Consider the following 6,000-nt stretch of genomic DNA (forward strand, 5'->3'; position numbering starts at 1 on the left):
TTATCTTTAGCTGTCTATAGAAATTTGAATGGCTCTAAAGCTACAGACTGCAAGCCATAGAATCAGTTTTAGCAAGCTATAGAAAAGTTTATGCTCCTGGAGCTATAGGTTATTAGTCATTCAGTTATCTTTAGCTGTCTATAGAAATTTGAATGCCTCTAAAGCTACAGACTGCAAGCCATAGAATCAGTTTTAGCAAGCTATAGAAAAGTTTATGCTCCTGAAGCTATAGAATATTAGTAATACCGATATGTTTAGCTGTCTATAGAAATTTGAATGTCTCTAAAGCTACAGACTACAAGCCATATAAGCTGATTTAGCTGGTTATAGAAAAGAGTATGTTCCTAAAGCTATAGACTACTAGTCATACAGTTACCTTTAGATGTTTATAGAAATGTGAATGTCTCTAAAGCTACAAACTACAAGTGCAAGTGGAACAATGTATGCTCCTAAAGCTATATACTATTAGTCATACAGTTATCTTTAGCTGTCTATAGAAATTTGAATGGCTCTAAAGCTACAGACTGATAGCCATATAAGCTGCTTTAGCTGTCTATAGAAAAGTGTATGCTCCTGAAGCTATAGACTAGTAGTAATAGTTATCTTTAGCTGTCTATAGAAATATCAATGCCTCTGAGCTACAGAAAGCAAGTCATATAAGCTGCTTTAACTGGCTATAGAAAAGTGCTTGCTCTCGAAGCTATAGACTAGTGGCCATACAGTTATCTTTAGCTGTCTATATAAATGTCAATGCCTCTAAAGCTACAGAATGCAAGCCATATAACCTGTTTTAGCTGGCTATAGAATATTGTATATTCCAAAAGCTATAGACCAGTAGGCGTACACCCTTATATGAAAGTAGATATATCGTCAGTTCGAATCCCTCGTACGACTTGTACTCTAGCTTGATTAAGAGTTTTGTGCTGTATGCAACGGGAAACCGTATGTAATCAACTACAACGCTGTACGACAAATGGATTACGTCACAATCTTGGTATAACTAGTGGGAGCACTGTCGCCGTATGGAAGTATGCCTGCAGTGAGTACCTCCGACCCATGATGGTTTTAGTCGTGAGGACTGTTGGCCAATTTTCAGTTATTTATTCATCGAATTGAAAATAAATGTCCGAAGATATAGAGCATGATACACATGTGCATACACACTTGCGCATGTACAAGCACACGCACGCACATACACACACGCACGCGCGCGCGAATATTCTATAGCTAACCATAGAAAATGCTAAAGGCTGCAAATACTTATATTAGGACACCATAATTAGTCCATAGGTTATAGACTTCTATAGCAGGCTATAGCTTTTTGGGCCAAAAATATCTATAGCCGACGATACACGGGATTTTCTATAGCTGGCCATAAACATTTGTACGCGACCATAGAAAATGCTAAAGACTGCAGCACATTTAGGGAGCCATAAGTCTATAGAATAGGTTAAATACTTCTATACAATAGACTATAAAAAAAACCTAAATACTACCATAGGAACGGCTATAGCTTTTTGGGCCAAATATCTGTAGCCGACGACACAAAGGATTTTCTATAGCTGACCAGAAAAGTTTATACCTGGCCATAAAAAATGCTAAAGACTACAGTAAATAGGAAGCCATAAGTCCATAGACCAGGTTAAAAAAGACTTCTATAGAACAGACTATAGAAAAACCTAAAGACAGCCATAAAAGCGGCTATAGATATTTGGGCCAAATTTCTATAGCCGATTATACAAAGGATCTTCTATAGCTGACCATAGGAAATTTTCAAGTACTGTGTTCGGCTCCGGCGCCGCTATCCGTAGTTTGGTTGCAACTGTGAACTTATTTTCTCCTGCATTTCCCTTCTGTAAATATACCCTGCAAAATTTATCGGAAATACAGGACGACCGCTATTCTCAAACACATCACTTCGTCCCCCTCTTTGTCAATCACGAGCGCTGAACTTTGTAGTTCTCATTTTCCATGCCAACGGCCTTTAGAGTATCAAAAGAGCATTGTGCAACGTAATGTATTTCCATTGTATTTTATGTGTGATTGTAAATAGATACATTTTTTTTCTATTTTTTGTTGCCTGGTATCTGTCTACAATTAAGGATTATTTTTTTTTGCTTTATTTGTATTATATGCCCGAATATCGGCAGTGCATACTCTCGGAAGACCAAAAAATTGGAATCCTCCATACACGTGTATGGTGGCTGGACCAAAGCATCGGTTTAAATAAACGAGAAGTTAAAATAATGCGATGCCATTACAGCAGCATTAAACTATTTCGAACAAACTGACTGCTGGCAAACGCCCCCCCCCCCCCCCCCCCCCTCGTTTCTTTTCTTTTTGTTTTGAAGGGGCGTTTATGGCCCGTGGAATTTATTAGGCTGATCAGCCGCGAGCAAAACGCCCCCACTTCTCTTCTTGTTGAACGCTGAAACCGGCGGCTAAACCAACTACCGCCTTCATGGAAAGCGAGCATCTTCCCCACCCCGATTTTTCCTCTTCAGGAATCAGCACTTATCAGGGCGTCAGGCGCTTTCCCTTTCTCGTTTTCTCAGAAACGTACCCGTACCGGCCTGCACTGCTAGGAGTCACCTTAAAAGGCAAGGAAAGAAAAATAGAAGCAAGACAATTTAAGCTTCATTAAGACTTCTGTATATAGCTATTTACAGCGAGTTTGCTGTTTAGTTTGGGGGGGGGGGGGGGGGGCTGATACATTTAGTGCCATCTGGCGGCCGACTAGAGCTAGCATTGAGGTGACCCAGAAGCAGCCGCTGTGTTTCTTGTGGTCAATGGGTTCTTTTTGCATTCGGGTTTTTTATCCCATTGAGCGTGATTTGCTCATTTAGTGGCTTCACTGAGCCCGTGCGATGCTTCGACTGCTACGGATGCGAACAAGAATATGTTCAGGGCCCGCATTCCGAGTTTGCATCGTTATCGAAATGTCGCTATCACACGTGACCTCGAGTCATCTGATTGGTTGAAACGCCGGAACCGGGTGTTGCCACTACGGAACCGGAAGAGGTGCATGGCAACACCCAGTTACGGCGTTTCGACCAATCAGATGACTCGAGGTCACGTGAGATAGTGACACTTTCGATAACGACGCAAACTCGGAATACGGGCCCAGGTACTGTTGCCTGAAGGATTGCCACAATCGCGAAGGGCACCCGAGCGTACCACTTCCTAGGGGGACTCAGGGAAGAAATGAGAAAAAATGGACAGCGGCTGTATGAGAGTAAGTGAAATTCGTTGGTTTATGGGGTCGGTGGCGTACAGACGCCAATTAAGGGGCGAATGAAACAATTGCTGTTCGAGCGGAGAACATGGTATAAACTTCTGACTGTGCAGTACGCACGGCGCGCTCTAAAATTTGGCGTGTGTTGGTATGTGCTGTGCGGGGTCAAGTGGCATATCGTTTGTCTTTTTAAGGACGGAATGTCCAGACAAAGTCGCGCAGTCGCAGTATCGAATTCCGGCCGCATTTCATGGGAGGCGAAATAAATTAATGCTCGTGTGTTCTCCGGACCGGACTGCAATTTTGGGGTCTATTCGGGATGCTAAACCTAACACACTCAAAAATTCGCAGTACAGCTTTGGACTTGTATATTTCTTGGTAAATACAATTTCTAAGATGCCGAACAACTTTGAACTGCAGTGTGTGGAGGCCCGTGACACCCTGTGCGCGGAGCAGGAATTTTGTACCCATGGCTTTTCAGTGGAGTCTCGGGGGCCCTGGGACCCTTCTCCAGTATTTAAGAGAGGTCAAAGACCGTCCGCGCTCAAATGTGTAAGGACTGCATGAATGTGCAAAGCAGGCTGTCTTTTTATTTTTGTCAGTGGTTTCCAGGACATTCCTTGTCTATGGTTCCCGCAGTTTCGTAGTGAGTTTTAATAAGACCATTAACATGCAAAGCGGGCCACCAGTCGCTTTCTCTCCCTCTATTTCTCAAAGCATGCTCGAATCACTACAGAGACCCCCCAGCGATGGAGCCAGACTTTAAAGGAGTATAGACACTTCATCTTTGAGTCAGTGCTTTATCATCTGTAATTATGCGTAATACATTGCTGTACATTAATCGTATAATATTCACATACGACCGCTGAATAATTTATAATCCCTCACCAGCTTCGGTATCAACAGTCGAGCAATGGCTGTGACGTCAAAGTCAAGTCTAGGTCACGTGAGGGATGAATAAACTGCGATATGATCGTTCCTGGAACAATAAAGCCTGCCTGCCACAGGAATTACAAAAGCTGAATAGTCAGCGATCATACCGCTGTTTTTTCATGCCGCGCATGGCTTAGACTTGTTTTTATTGATTTGTTTTACCCCCAAGGCCAGAGGCATGGGAGAGTGGAGGTTACAAAACGTAACAAAAAGAAAATAGAAAATAACGCAGACAAATCAGTCAACTGCATATACAATTTTAGCTATGGCAGTACGGAAATAATGGTCTTATGCTGGCGATCGGTGCGGGGAGGTGGTTCCAGTCCTTGGAGGTAAGAGGGAAGAAAGACTTGCAGCATGTCTTTGTTCTGAACAGATAGATCCCGACCTTGTGAGCATGGTCCAATCGTGAAGAGATGTACGAAGGCGGGGAAATGATGATGATGATGGTGAAAACATTTATTGACATTGGCTTAGATTAAGGGAAGGCTGGTCGGGTCCCTAGTCCGGGACGCCGTTGGTAAAGCCGCTGCCCGTCCTCTTTCGACGAGGGCTCGTTGTTCCTCGAGGTCCGAGCTTGCAGTGCAAATTTTGTGGCCAGGAGTCAAACTCATATGATATGGGCTTGTCAACAAAATACCAGTATTGACATAATAAATCAGCCAACGTGGGAAGGCTGGGAGGCGGGGTAATGAGTACGTTATATGTATCTGAGGGTAAATGTGAAATATTTTATGAAAGAAAAAAAAAACATGCGCGAAAGTTACGGCGAGAGGCCAATGAGGGAGGTTTAAAATGCGCTTCATTGCTGATATACTAGCGGTACGATGATAGTTGTGCAGGATAGTTGTGACGTCACAGCCATCTCTAGGCTGCTGAAACCGAAACTGGCGAGAAAAAAAAGCTTCAATTAAATTTTATTTAGCGGTCGTAGGCAAAACAAAAATGAGAAGGGTTTAACACTGCTTAACCGAATGTGGAGGGAAAGCATTAGTTGCGGGTGAGCGAGCGTATCGTTCTTCCTCTTCGCCTTCGTCTCTTCTTCGCCTTCTTCGTATTGTCTTCGTCTTTTTCCTCTTCTCGTAGCTATATACGCCTCTTCACGACGTAGCTGCGGGCACTCGAGGTCTTGAAAACCTATCGCAGTGTAGCTTTCGCTACAAAACCGCATGGCGATCCAGACACAGGAATGTCTTATGCATCAATAACAAAAATGAAAATGCCAACAAAATTGGTGTCTATAGACCCTTAAAAACTGCTCGTACCTATAGTTCCGCATCAAAAACCTCTTAGATGCTCGAGAGAGCAAATAATTATAATATTTGGTTCTCAGGAAGGGAAAGGCGCAGTATCTGTCACACTTGCTATGTGGACACCTGAACCGCGCCGTAAGGGAAGAAGGGGGGAGTGAAAGTGGCAAATGAATGAAGAGTTTCTCGTTCCAGGCGAGAGGCGCTCCATCAGTGGCAACCAAAAATCACCTCTAACGGCCTCACTTATGGACGCTTTTGTCATTGAGTACCGGCTTGCCCACCGACTTTCCTACGCTGTCGGTACGGAGGTACTGTACAAGATGTATGCTGATGAAGCACGCTACAGCCGCACAGTGCTCGCAATCGCCGAGACATCCGTACCTGCGTTCCTGTAATATCTGCGCCCCTATCGAAAGCTGCGCGCGACGATGTTTTCGGCATGGTATGAAGCTGTAAAGCGAAAGCGCGACACATAAGTATCATGCTGCTAGCAAATGAACAAAAGGGATGCAATAAATTTCAGCTTCATTCGGCACTTTCAATTTTTTTTACGCCCGTAATGGGTAAATAAAAGCTCCA

Source organism: Amblyomma maculatum, chromosome 1, assembly GCF_055883805.1.
Source record: "Amblyomma maculatum isolate TAMU_Amacu chromosome 1, ASM5588380v1, whole genome shotgun sequence".
In the NCBI taxonomy this organism is placed as follows: domain Eukaryota; kingdom Metazoa; phylum Arthropoda; class Arachnida; order Ixodida; family Ixodidae; genus Amblyomma; species Amblyomma maculatum.